The following is a 14,649-nucleotide window of genomic DNA, read 5'->3' as shown; positions in this document are numbered from 1 at the left end:
CCTTAGTTTGTGCTTTCTCCATAGCACTGACCGCTAAGGGATACACCACACCACTTGAGTTGTTTGTCTACTCTTTGTCTCCCCAGCTAGAAGGTAAGCTCCTCAGCCCGGGTTTCTGTGTCTCTTGCTCACTCACTGTATCTACAGGGCCCAGAACAGCCCTGGCACGTATGATCTTGATACGGTCAATGAGTGGAGGATGACCCCTGTGGTCTTGAGCACTGACTGTGTCCTGGATGCTGTACTGAGCACCCTTTCTAGGCAGCCTCGTCCTTCCCTGGCTCTTCCGCAGTGCAGCCCTCCTGACCATCCTCGGTCTCAAGCATCCTTTCTCATCCCGACCTGCCCTTGGTCCCCGGCTCATCCGCACTGCCGGTTCCTGCCACCAGCTTCCAGCTGCTGCTCTAGTTCACAGGGACCTAACTGCCAATTCAGGTGATGTCCTTTGGCCCTCCTGTTCCTGATGCTTTCAGTTCAATGAGCGATCACTCCCGCCTTCCGGAAGCTGGTTTCCTGTCACCTCCAACAACCTGCTTCTGGGCTTTGCTGTTTCCTCTCCTGTCTCCGTCAGGCCCTGACCTGTATGAGCGTCTATTGCTGCTCCGTCCTGCACAGCCACACGTCACCCACTCTCATCCCACTGCCCCTGACCAATGAGTCCCTCCCGCCCTGACCCTCTACTGCTGGCTGTACGTTTTTGCATGAACATCCTAAGTCGGCCCCACATCCAGCTCACTTAAAACCTAGCCTACCCCTAACATCAGAAATTTTGAAAACCTTTAAATCAACTACACCCCAGTATAACATAAAAAGTAAACAAAAAAAGACCTGTGCTCCCCCAGACTCCCTACATTCATTCCAGAGCCAGCACACCACCCCTCCCTAGCCTCCCTGGGACCTTCCTTGGACAGGAGGCCCGGTGATCTGGTCGGCCCCACCCCACAGTGACTCCCTGGTCCCGGCTTCAGCTTTGCATCCTGACCGACGCTGCCGTAGTCCCTCAGTCCCACCCATGGAGCTTTGCCATGACCCAGTGCACTGACCGCTGATGCTGTCTCCCTGTGTCCCCTTCCAGAGTGGCCGCCACCTGCCCCAGGGTTTTCAGCACCCCACCCATGACCAGCACCCAGGGACCGCAGGCAACCCTTCTGAGAGCACAGCTGACCCAAGTGAAATTTCAGGGTGGAGGCTGGGGAGAAATACAATTTTGTTATTTGAAATCAGGTGGGACTCCACACATTTTACATATATATGTGTAAATATATATATATGTACATATACAAGATAGTATTTGCAATGACAACAAAAAAATTTAAAGGGATTGCAACAGGGAAAAGAAAGTGCAAAACTCACACCCAGAAAATGGGAGCATCGTGCCCGTGGCAGTTTATCCAGCTTGCCATTCCTAGAGCCACCAGTAGGTGGCAAGCCAGGGCAATATTGCATTTATTCTCTCAGAATTTATTAAGACTCACTCGTTAAGAGACTTGGAGAAGGCAATGGCAACCCACTCCAGTATTCTTGCCTGGAAAATCTCATGGACAGTGGAGCCTGGTGGGCTGCTGTCTATGGGGCTGCACAGAGTCAGACACGACTGAAGCGAATTAGCAGCAGCAGCAGCAGTTGAGACTAAAAGCCTTGAGTGAACAGATACAGCCTGAATGCAGTGGTGTATGTCTGTTTGGATTAGTCCCTGATAACTTCAGAGCAGCTCTCAGAATTCTAGAGCGTTCTTGTGTCCCAGCTTGTAGCATCTATGGGCTTTATTTTTCCCCGTTTCACTGAAAAATCCATCATCAACCAAGATTCAGATGAACAAGAAACACCTAGGAACAAAGTCCAGCTTGCTGGTTACCTTGTCCCTTAGCCCACAGCTCTGGGTCTCTCACATGCTCCCCGCTCTCCCAGCTGATAAGAGCTTAGCTAGCTCAGTTTAATCATTTAACATTAGACTGAAACAAAAATCACTCAGAAAAGTCTGCAAGCTGACATAGAGAACAGACTTGTGGACACAGCAGGTGAAGAAGAGGGTAGGGCAAATGGAAAGAGTAGCATTAAGACATATACGTTAGCATGTGTAAAACAGATAGCCAGTGAGAATTTGCCATATAGCACAGGGAGCTCAAATCCAGTACTCTGATAACCTAGGGGGTGGGGAAGGGAGGGAGGTAGGAGGGCGGTTCAGGAGAGAGGGGACATATGTATTCTTACAGCTGATTCCTGTTGATGTGTGGCAGAAACCAACACAGCACTGTAAAGCAATTATCCTCCAATTAAAAAAAAAAAGTCTGCCGGTCAAGAAAAACATGTCCTCCAAAAGCAAAGAAGGAACCATTTGCTCCGTGAGTATGGATCCCATATACTCTCAAAACCCTCCCCCTTCCTGACCTTATACACATGCCCGTGGGGAAGGCAGATCAATAAAATGTTCACACACATCACTGTTCCTGCTCAGAGCTTCCGTTCACTCTATTTACACCTCCCTTGTTGACTCCATTAGTTAGGATATCAATTCTGCTCCCATAGTTAAGACCCAAAATAACAGTGGCATACACACAAGTAAGAGCCTGGGTAAAGCCAACCCAGGGTGAGTTAGGACCGCTGGGGACAAGCAGACCCCCGGTGTCAGTGGTCCAGGCCGTAAGCCTGCTCCTCAGCCCAGGAAGGGAGTCATGTCCCCTTTGAGGAATGTAGGTGTATTCATCCCATTCGAGTCCCGCGGGCCACAGCTTAGCCAGAGTCTAATGGATGCTGTGGGTCAGGGATCGTCTGGCATCGATGCTGCTGGTTGGTGGCTCAGGTTTTTGCAAGGGCCTCCCCCGGAGGCCTCTTCCCATGGGCTAGTGTGAGCATCTTCATGGGGTGAGGGCTGGGGTCCCAGAGGTGAGCGTTCAGAGAGGGGAGAGTCCACACTGCCTTTCCCCATCTGCCATCAGTCAGGGTCAGCTGGGAAAGTCTTGTCCAGCTTCAGGGGCAAGGCAGACAGCCTCTACCTTGGGGGAAGGGGTTTGGGGAGGGTGGACAAGTTCCAGACTAGGTGGGACAGCAGGTGGGCCTGGAACTGCTGTGAGAGCCCCTGTCCACACTGCCTCCCCTACGTCTATCTGGTCTGAATTCCTATAATAGCCTCTGACTGCTCCTGCTTTCTCCACTTTTATGCTTCCCTTCACGTAACTCTCAGAAGCAGCCCCCAAAGCTGATAATACATCTGATGGTTTCCCCGCTTGCAGACTTATCGTCTCCACTTGGGGTGGAGCACACACAGTCCCACACTGCCTGCGGGCCCCTGCCTCCCAACCACCCCGTAGAAAACCTCTTTCTGGGTCCCACTTCCCTGCCTTCAGTTCCCCAATCTGACCGGACTTTCTTACACTTCAGTGTCTTCTGGAAATTTCTCTTGACTTGTCCTGTGGGTTCCTCCTGTTCATCTCGGCCCCCGACAGCCTCAGAGCAGCCCTCTGCCACACTCTGTTCCATCCCTTCACACAACTGCTTGTAACTGGCCTGAGAACACCAGGCTTTTCTGCAAAATGAAAACCCATAAGATCAGGGTCCACACCTGCTTTGCACTTGGCATAGGTGCATGCAAGCGTGCTAAGTCATTACAGTCATGTCCGACTCTTTGCAACCCCGTGGACTGGAGCCCGCCAGGCTCCTCTGTCCATGGGATTCTCCAGGCAAGAGTGCTGGAGTGGGTTGCCATTTCCTCCTCCAGGTGGCATAGGTGGGCCCCACATAAGTCTTTGTGGAATGAGTGAAGGGTCAGTGAGGGGCAGCGAACAGGGGACCAGCCTGTGCCCTCAGGAAGCTGACGTCTGTAACAGGAGCGGGGCTTGTTCTGTGACTACATGGGGCTCTGGGTGGTGCGGCCATGCGAGGAGACAGCTTCTCGGAAGACATGGCATCTGGACTGGGCCTGGAAGGGCGGAAATTATGTTGATTTTTGCAGACAGTGGGCAAGGGTTTCCTGAGCAGAGTCAACAGCAAGGATGTGATACAATGAGGTCAGGGTTGGCAGAGAAGATGCAGTTACATTTGAATTTCAGATAAACCACCACGAATGCTTTTTTATTATAGATACATCCCAAATATGTCACAGGATGTAATTCCACTGAAAAGCATTTGTGGCTTATCTGAAGTTTAGATTTAACTGGGTGTCCCAGATTTTACCAGGTCTGGCAACCCTAAATGAGACCCCAGTTCACAGAGAATACTTGCCTTTCCCAGTGGGTTTCTGCTGAACAGTGGTGACTTCGTTTCCCATCTCGCAAGCCAGGGACAGAGACCTGTCACATGAAGAGTCACGTGGCTTCTCTGGGCATTGCTGTCCCGGCGATGCTGTAAGGGCAAGTGTGTAAGATAAAAGGAAGGAAGCAGACTTTGGTGGCAGATAACTCTGTTTAAAACACAACCCTGCAACTCCACGTCCAGGAGAATTCAGACCAAGTGACTCAATGTTCTCATCTGTAGAAAGGCCACAATGCCCACCTGCCAGAAGGGTCCGAGTATAACACCTAGCACATTGAAGACACTAAGTGAAGGGCTGGCTCTCTGACATCCTTATTTGCTTTGTAACCTGTCATTAAAAGCATCGCCACTTCTTGTCATGTCGTATCGGTTTCCCCAAATGCAACAGAGAACAGTATTATCAAGATTTCTTAGACTTTTAAGTCTAAGAGTCCATCCAGTCCAGTCAAGGCTGAGCAAAGTTCAATAACTTGTCTGCTCTTCAGCCAAGCGTCTGAAAACCCACCTGGCCCCCCGCCCTCTTAAGTCTCGGGCTTCATGCTCCCTGCATGTCCAGTCAGCCAGACGCGAGCTCTTGAGGGCATCAGAGCGCATCACTGCTTCTTTCCAATAATCGAGAGGTTTCTCTCTTTTAAATATCAGTGACAAGGATTTCCCTGCTGGTCCAGTGGCTGAGACACTGCATCCCAAGGCAAGGGGCCCAGGTTCAATCCCTGGTCAGGGATCTACATCCTGTATGCCGCAGCTAAGACCTGGTGTAGCCAAGATAAATAAATTAAAAGTTTTAATAAATAAATGTCAGTGAGAATTGTGCCAAGGCAGGAACTTCAGTTTCCCCTCCAGCTGTCTGAATATAATCCAGGGAAAGAAAAACCTGAGAAATTATCTGACCTTTTCTCACTGGCCTCAGCAAGGAACTTGACTTCCTGGTGCGGTGAATTTCCTACACACACACAGGGCTTACTCTTTTTTTTTTTTTCAGCACATAGAACATAACAAGCAAACACTTTTACTATCCAGGCGTCAATCTAGACCGAAAGTGGGTTGCTAACAAGAAGACAGTTAAGCAGCCATGCCACACTTCCCCTGCTTTCCTTTTGGTTTTCACCTCAGTGTCATTTCTCAAAATCAAAGGAGCGCACAGAAGGGGAAGCTGCAGAGCCTGAGGGTGTGTACCTGGCACTTTTCCACCACTCCCATCACTGGGGTTAATTGATCTTCACCATATTTTTTCCAAATGTCAAAGTAGCATGGGGGCAGGGGCAGAGAAGCAGTGGCTTGTGACTGCACTTCTCAGACATCCCAGCTTTGCAACCCACTGCAACAGCCTGGGCTGGTTCACCCACTCATCAGAGTCCAAAGATGGGACAGGGTTCCCCAGAGCTCAGGGATAAACAATAATCTTCCCTCTTCTCTTAATCCAAAGATGGGGCAAGCTGCTGTTCAGTCACTCAGTCCTGTCTGACTCTTTGTGACCCCGTGGACTGCAGCATGACCCTCTTCCCTGTCCTTCACCATCTCCTGAATCTGTAGGCAAGTAACATTTTTTAAAAGGATTAGCCCATGAGGAAGTGTGAGGGGCAGGGACAGGGAGGGACTGAAAAAGAAAAAAAAAGATCAACCCACAAAACACCTGGAACCAGTTGTTCTTTACAGTTCAGTTGAGTCCCTCAGCCGTGTCAGACTCTTTGCAGCCCCATGAATCACAGCACGCCAGGCCTCCATGTCCATCACCAACTCCCGGAGTTCACTCAAACTCACCTCAATTGAGTTGGTGATGCCATCCAGCCATCTCATTCTCTGTCATCCCCTTTCCTCCTGCCCCCAATCCCTCCCAGCATCAGAGTCTTTTCCAGTGAGTCAACTCTTCGCCTGAGGTGGCCCAAGTATTGGAGCTTCAGCTTTAGCATCAGTCCTTCCAATGAACACCCAGGATTGATCTCGTTTAGAATGGACTGGTTGGATCTCCTTGCAGTCCAAGGGACTCTCAAGAGTCTTCTCCAGCACCACAGTTCAAAAGCATCAATTCTTCGGCGGTCAGTTCTTCACAGTCCAACTCTCACATCCATACATGACCACTGGAAAAACCATAGCCTTGACTAGATGGACCTTGGTTGGCAAAGTAATGTCTCAGCTTTTTAATATGCCATCTAGGTTGATCATAATTTTCCTTCCAAGGAGTAAGCATCTTTTAATTTCATGGCTGCAATCAGCATCTGCAGTGATTTTGGAGCCCAAAAAAATAAAGTCTGACACTGTTTCCACTGTTTCCCCATCTAATTCCCATGAAGTGATGGGACCAGATGCCATGATCTTAGTTTTCTGAATGTTGAGCTTCAAGCCAACTTTTTCACTCTCCTCTTTCACCTTCATCAAGAAGCTCTTTAGTTCCTCTTCACCTTCTGCCATAAGGGTGGTGTCATCTGCATATCTGAGGTTATTGATATTTCTCCTGGCAATCTTGATTCCAGCTTGTGCTTCTTCCAGCCCAGCGTTCCTCAGGATGTACTCTGCATAGAAGTTAAATAAACAGGGTGATAATATACAACCTTGAGGTACTCCTTTTGCTATTTGGAACCAGTCTGTTGTTCCATGTCCAGTTCTAACTGTTGCTTCCTGACCTGCATACAGGTTTCTCAAGAGGCAGGTCAGGTGGTCCCATCTCTTTCAGAATTTTCCACAGTTTGTTGTGATCCACACAGCCAAAGGCTTTGGCATAGTCAATGAAGCAGAAATAGATGTTTTCCTGGAACTCTCTTGCTTTTTCAATGATCCAGCAGATGCTGGCAATTTGATCTCTGGTTTCTCTGCCTTTTCTAAAACCAGCTTGAACATCTGGAAGTTCACGGTTCACTTATTGCTGAAGCCTGGCTTGGAGAATTTTGGGCATGACTTTACTAGTGTGTGAGATGAGTGCAATTGTGCGATAGTTTGAGCATTCTTTGGCATTGCCTTTCTTTGGGATTGGGATGAAAACTGACCTTTTCCAGTCCTGTGGCCACTGCTGAGTTTTCCAAATTTGCTGGCATATTGAGTGCAGCACTTTCACAGCATCATCTTTCAGGATTTGAAATAGCTCAACTGGAGTTCCATCACCTCCAGTAGCTTTGTTCGTAGTGATGCTTTCTAAGGCCCACTTGACCTCACATTCCAAGATGTTTGGCTCTAGGTGAGTGATCACACCATCGTGAGTATCTTGGTCATGAAGATCTTTTTTGTACAGTTCTTCTGTGTATTCTTGCCACCTCTTCTTAATATCTTCTGCTTCTGTTAGGACCATACCATTTTTGTCCTTTATCGAGCCCATCTTTGCATGAAATGTTCCCTTGGTGTCTCTAATTTTCTTGAAGAGATCTCTTGTCTTTCCTATTCTGTTGTTTTCCTCTATTTCTTTGCATTGATTGCTGAGGAAGGCTTTCTTATCTCTTCTTGCAATTCTTTGGAACTCTGCATTCAGATGCTTCTATCTTTCCTTTTCTCCTTTGCTTTTTGCTTCTCTTCTTTTCACAGCTATTTGTAAGGCCTCCTCAGACAGCCATTTTGCTTTTTTGCATTTCTTTTCCATGGGGATGGTCTTGGTCCCTGTCTCCTGTACAATGTCACGACCAAATAAGATGGTAGGTATTGCGAGAGGGCATCAGAGGGCAGACACACTGAAATCATAATCACAGAAAACTAGTCGATCTCATCACATGGACCACAGCCCTGTCTAACTCAGTGAAACTAAGCCATGCCGTGTGGGGCCACCCAAGACGAGCAGGTCATAGTGGAGAGGTCTGACAGAATGTGGTCCACTGGAGAAGGGAATGGCAAACCACTTCAGTATACTTGCCTTGAGAACCCCATGAACAGTATGAAAAGGCAAAATGATAGGATACTGAATGAGGAATTCCCCAGGTCAGTAGGTGCCCAGGATGCTACTGGAGATCAGTGGAGAAATAACTCCAGAAAGGATGAAGAGATGAAGCCAAAGCGAAACAAATACCCAGTTGTGGATGTGACTGGTGATAGAAGCAAGGTCTGATGCTGTAAAGAACAATATTGCATAGGAACCTGGAATGTTAGGTCCATGAATCAAGGCAAATTGGAAGTGGTCAAACAGGAGATGACAAGAGTGAACGTCGACATTCTAGGAGTCAGTGAATTAAAATGGACTGGAATGGGTGAATTTAACTCAGATGACCATTATATCTACTACTGTGGGCAGGAATCACTCAGAAGAAATGGAGTAGCCATCATGGTCAACAAAAGAGTCTGAAATGCAGTACTCGGATGCAATCTCAAAAACGACAGAATGATCTCTGTTTGTTTTCAAGGCAAACCATTAAGTGTTACAGTAATCCAGGCCTATGCCCCAACCAGTAATGCTGAAGAAGCCGAAGTTGAACGGTTCTATGAAGACCTACAAGGCCTTTTAGAACCAACACCCCAAAAATATGTCCCTTTCATTATAGGGGACTGGAATGCAAAAGTAGGAAGTCAAGAAACACCTAGAGTAACAGGCAAATTTGGCCTTGGAGCATGGAATGAAGCAGGGCAAAGGCTAATAGAGTTTTGCCAAGAGAACGCACTGGTCATAGCAAACACCCTCTTTCAACAACACAAGAGAAGACTCTACACATGGACATCACCGGACTGTCAACACCAAAATCAGATTGATTATATTCTTTGCAGCCAAAGATGGAAAAGTTCTATACAGTTAGCAAAAACAAGACCAGGAGCTGACTGTGGCTCAGATCATGAAGTCCTTATTGCCAAATTCAGACTGAAATTGAAGAAAGTAGGGAAAACCACTAAGCCATTCAGATATGACCTAAAACATATCCCTTATGATTATACAGTGGAAGTGAGAAATAGATTTAAGGGACTAGATCTGATAGATAGAGTGCCTGATGAACTATGGAAGGAGTTCTTCTTTACAAGTGGTTTTCAAATCACTAACGAGACTCAGTTCTCTAGGTATTTTCACCAGAGCAAATCTCAAGACAGATGGGGTCCCCCTGGCCGAATGGAGAGTAAATAGGTCCAAGGCTTCGTTGTAGGTGAAATACTCAGTTCTACAGGAAGACTCGAAAAATACTTCTGAGTGAAGTAAGAGGAGGTTATGCTGAGGCTGTGATTTAGAGTGTGTTTAGTGCCAAGATTTGAGAGGGTGCTCCCCGAGAAAGAAGCCATCACTGCCTCCAGGAGGGAAGAGGAGGTTCCTGGAGGCAGGGGCTCCTTTGGGTTGACTCACATGTGAGATGAGAAATAATCCCGCAGGCTCAGAATTGCAGGATTCCTGGACCAGCAAAGACTCATAGTGAAGAGGAAAATTGCATATATATGGAATCTATAGGGATGGTACTGATGAACTTATTTGCGGGGCGGGAATGGAGATGCAGACGTAGAGAACAGACTTATGGATCTGGGGTGCAGGAGAGGGGAAAGAGTAGGGGGACAAATGGAGAGAGCGGTCTGGAAACATACACACTACCACACGGAAACTAGCCAGTGGGAGTTTGCTGTGTGACTCAGGGAGCTCAAACCAGAGCTCTGTGTTGACTTAGAGGGATGGAGTTGGCTGGGAAGTGGGAGGGAGGGGACATGCATATGCCTGAGACTGATTCACGTTGATGTATGGCAGAAAACAACACAATATTGTTGGATAATAAAGCTATTATCCTTCAATTAAAAACAATTTTTTAGAAAAAGAGAGAGAGAGAGAGCTCATAGATAACTGTTGATAAGACCAGTGATGAGGTCCAGTTTCTCTAGTTTATCCCCTCTCGGTGGTCTCCATCCTTCCTGAGTCCGTGCTAGACAAGCACAGCCAGCTTCCGCCCAGATAAACAGGAAGGAGAAAGGAGAGAGAGAGAGAAGGCAGCTAGGGGAAGAAATTAGTACTTACACAGATGAAAATAGCTGGTGATTCCACATTTTCACTGCAGGAGGAAGAACAGCTGCTCTTCCCACCCGAGAGCCCAGTGACTTGTGGAAAGCTAAATACAGTGCTGCTTCAGAATTGAGTCTGTGCTGGTCTCAGAGTGAGCCCAAGTGCCAAGAATTAGACTATTTTTTAATGCCGTTACCAAAAAACAAAAAAAGATGTAGCTAAAATGGGCGATTTATTCAACAAGGACCTACTATGTATAACAGGGAACTCTACTCAATATTCTGTAGTAGTAACCTATATGGGAAAATAACCTAAAAAGAATGGATGTATATGTGTAACTGAATCCCTTACTGTAGACCCTAAAACTAGCACAATGTTGTAAATCAGCTATGCTCTAATATAAAATAAAAACTATATTTCAAAAAGACACTAAAAATAAAATGGGTGATTTGCATTTTTTATTTCTAACTACAAAATTAAGACATGATCAAGTGCAGGGAAACATAAAAGAGAAGAAAAGGCTTAAGATTTTAAATGTTTATGAAAATAAAGTGTATGCACGGAAATAATCCAAACAATACAGAACTATAAACACAGAAAATGAAAGTTCCCTGATAGCCTTCCTGGAACCAACCAGAGCAAATGGTTTAGTGGACAGTTTTCCAGATTTTTCTCTGTATATGTGTAATCAAATATATACATTTATGTGGTTTAGTTGCTAAGTCATGTCCAACTCTTGTGACACCATGACCTGTAGCCCACAAGTTTCCTCTGCCCATGAGATTTCTTTCCCAGGACAAGAATACTGGAGTAGGTTGCCATTTCCTTCTCCAGGGGCTCTTCCTGACTCAGGGATTGAATCCAGGTCTCCTGCATTGCAGGCAGATTCTTTACCAACTGAGCCACCAGGGAGGGTATACATTTGTAGGGTGGGGGGAGTTTTAAAAAAATCTGATCGTGATTTAATACTTTCTTTTGGGAGTTCACTTTCCTTTTTCTCATAACTATATCTTGGACATCCTTCCATGCTAGTTCTTTACAGACAAATTGTATACTACATAACTGCTACACAAGGTTTCACTGAGTAGATATAATTGCAGGTGAATACTTTAACCCTCAATTTATCTAATAGCATTATAGTCATACCAAAAGGCAATATCAGGGGCTTCAATGTCATCATACTCTCATTGCACAAATGCAGTGTTTGCCCTTTATTCGTGTTTCCTTCCTGCCTTTGTCCATCTGCACACACTTCTCATCACTTGTTCATTTAACCCAGAACTTTCCACAGAATCCCTGGTACTGAGGGCTTCTGGGGGCTTCTGTGTCCTAGGAAATGGGCATGACTAAACAAGCAAATGTGTCAAGACATGTCATTGCAAAACCCTCTGGTCGCTTTGTCATTTACAGTTAAATGTAAGTAGGCCTTTTGTACACATTTAAAATACCTTCCTGAAAAAGCAAAAGGCTTTCATTTCTGTCAGATACTTTTATAAAGGGCAGAATTCCCTTTCCTGGTCCTGGGTCTGTTTTGTCACAGCATCTGGGAATCCCAGGGGCAGGGTGTGGAGGACTCTGCTGGGTGTGGTGTCCGTTGGTTTCTGACAGCATTTAGCCAACTGGTAACTTACTTCAGGGTTTCTTGGTGGCTCACAAGACTGCCTGCCAATGCAGGAGACATAAATTCAATCCATTGATTGGGAAGATCCCTTGGAGAAGGCCATGGCAACCCACTCCAGTATTCTTGCCTGGAGAATGGACTCTGTGGACAGAGGAGCCCGGTGGGGTTGCAAAGCATTGGACACGATTGAGCAACTAAACATTACCTCACTGTGCTCTCAATTCCTCTGGGGCCTGACAGGAAGTGGACTGTTTTTTCCTGCAGATCATCCGGGATACTGCTACCCTACAAGACTTGTCAGGTGTAGATGCTACAAACACATCACTATTTAAAAATAAAGATGGCATGAGGAATTGGGAGACTGGGATGGACACATATATGCTTCTGATACTATGTATCAAATAGATAACTAGTGAGAACCTACCGAATAGCACAGGAAACTTTGCTCACTGCTCTGTGGTGACCTAGATGGGAAAGAAATCCCCAAAAGAGGTAATATATGTACACATAGCTGATTCACTTTGCTGTACAGTAAAAACGAACACAATATTATAAAGCAATTATGTTTTTGTTGTTTGCTCACTAAGTTGTGCACGACTCTCTGCGACCCCATGGACTGTAGCCTGCCAGGCTCCTCTGTCTATGGAATTTCCCAGAACAAGCATACTGGAGTGGATTGCTATTTCCTTCTCCAGGGAATCTGCCCAACCCAGCGATCAAACCTGCATCTCCTGCATTGGCAGGCAGATTCTTGCCTGCTGAGCTATCAGGGAAGCCCCCCAAAGCAACTATACCCCAGTAAAAATTAATTTAAAAAATAAATAAATAAAAATAAAGTTAGAATCAGGGACTTGGATTATTATGAGAGCACAGATGTGAAACTCCTAGCAGGTAATAAGTTTCATTCTTTTGAGGCAAAGTATGTGTCCTATGTTAAGGAATTAAATAGTTTATATATTTAGAAAACTCAAGAACATATTTAGAAAACTCGAGAACAGATTGATAAAAAAAATGTTCACCTGCTGGGGTATGGGGAAGTCATTCTGAGTTAACTTGAATTTTGTGCTAACTAAAATAGCCTGCTTATGGCCTATCAAACATACATTGTACATCTGCTTTAGTTATTAAAGAAAAGGGCATGCTGATCAGAAGTAAAGACAACCCATGATAAAAATAAAGATTAAATGCCCATCTTCCTGGGACTAATTCTGGCCCTTCTTTGATGCTAAGACTCCCTTCTCTGGTGCCACGGCCATCCTGACTCGCTGAGTACCTGCTGGTCTGTTCTTTTTTTAAAATTTGAAACCTCCTCCCCATAGAAAATACACACCCGAATACCTCCCATCTCTCTGCAAACACACTGTTGCTACTGCAAAAATCTCATCTTTACTCTGTTGAGACATTATGTCATTTAGGAGGGTCATTTCTCATTATATGACATTATATGTCATTTCTTCAATAACTGGTTTATAGTAGCAGGCAGTTTATTAACATTAAATTTAGACCCAGCACATCTGAGCAAGGGGGCGTGGAGGCAGCAAGGCAGGAGGGAATGAAGAGCCCTCTGGTCAAGCCCCCTGTGTCCAGACACAGAGGTTGCTGGCCAAAGGAGGCCCCACCGGTCCTTCTTGGAATCCTTCACCGAGCCTTCATCATGCTGTGTGCTTCCCTGGCCATGGTCCTCTGCTTCGCCTCCATCTGTGATGGCAATGGCTCCTGGCCAACGACCTCCTCTTCAGACTGTGGTACTTCTGCACTGGCTCCAACCAGACTAGGCTGCATTGCCTCTGAGACCCAAGTCAGACCCATGTGCCCAGGCTGGCCTCAGGCATGCTGGTGGCCTGCATCGTAGCCACCTTGGCAGTGGTGGTCACCGTCTTTGGCCTGGAGCTCCTCATGGTGTTCCAGGTGTGCAGGGACCCCCCTCACAGCACAAGTGGGCCCTGGGCTCCGCTCTGTTGCTCATCTTGTTCGCCCTCTCCTTTGTGGGGCTCCTGAGTTTCCTGACCTTCTCAGGAGCCAGGTCACACTCATGGGCCTCACCTTGATGTTCTGGAGTGACTCCATGGCCTCCTTCCTCCTCTTCCTGAACCCTTACATGTCAATAGCATCACCCACATCAATAGCATCATGCATCCCTGGGTCCTGCCTACAAAAGTTTAGGGTCCCGTCCAAAGACATCAAGTTCTACCAGAAAGTGTGGTCAAGATGAGACTTTTCCAGACTTTCCTGCTGGTCCAGGCATTAAGACTCTCTGTGCTTTCAATGCAGGGGGCATGGGTTCAATCCATGGTTGAGGAACTTATCCCACATGCCACATGGTGCAGGAAAAAAGATTAGACTTTGCCAACATGTGACATTCAAATTGCTGGTGGTTGGGCCAGTGGCCCAGGGGCCTTTGTAGCTGGTCTGCAGCCCAGAGGTTAGGTGGTGCCTCCAGCAGCACCAGCTTAGTCATGGCCATGTTACTAGGGTGTTGATTTTACCAGAATAAACATATATTAAAATCTAAAAAATAAATAAATTTAGAGTATGAAGACTTTGACTGTATAGATCACAACAAACCGTGGAAAATTCTTCAAGAGATGGGAATACCAGACCACCTGACTTCCCTCCTGAGAAATCTGTATGCAAGTCAAGAAGCAACAGTTAGAACTGGACATGGAACAACAGACGTTCCAAATCAGGAAAGGAGTATGTCAAGGCTATATATCGTCACCTTGCTTATTTAACTTATATGCAGAGTATATCATTCGAAATGCCAGGCTGGATGAAGCACAACCTGGAATCAAGATTGCCAGGAGAAATATCAATAACCTCAGATGCCCAGATGACACCACCCTTATGGCAGAACAAAAGAAGAACTAAAGAGCCTCCTGATGAAAGTGAAAGAGGAGAGTGAAGA

General features: G+C 46.3%; 1 pseudogene; it reads left to right on the top strand.

Moving 5' to 3' along the window:
* The first annotated feature begins 9,256 nt into the window (after positions 1-9,256).
* On the top strand, positions 9,257-13,956 carry LOC129554726 (voltage-dependent calcium channel gamma-like subunit pseudogene; annotated as a pseudogene).
* The last annotated feature ends 693 nt before the right edge of the window (positions 13,957-14,649 follow it).

This window comes from Moschus berezovskii, chromosome 15, assembly GCF_049115385.1.
Source record: "Moschus berezovskii isolate FMDL1 chromosome 15, NW_MosBer_1.0, whole genome shotgun sequence".
Classification (NCBI taxonomy): Eukaryota; Metazoa; Chordata; class Mammalia; order Artiodactyla; family Moschidae; genus Moschus; species Moschus berezovskii.
The sequence above is the reverse complement of the archived record's forward strand: the minus strand, read 5'-3'. Positions and strand labels throughout refer to the sequence as shown.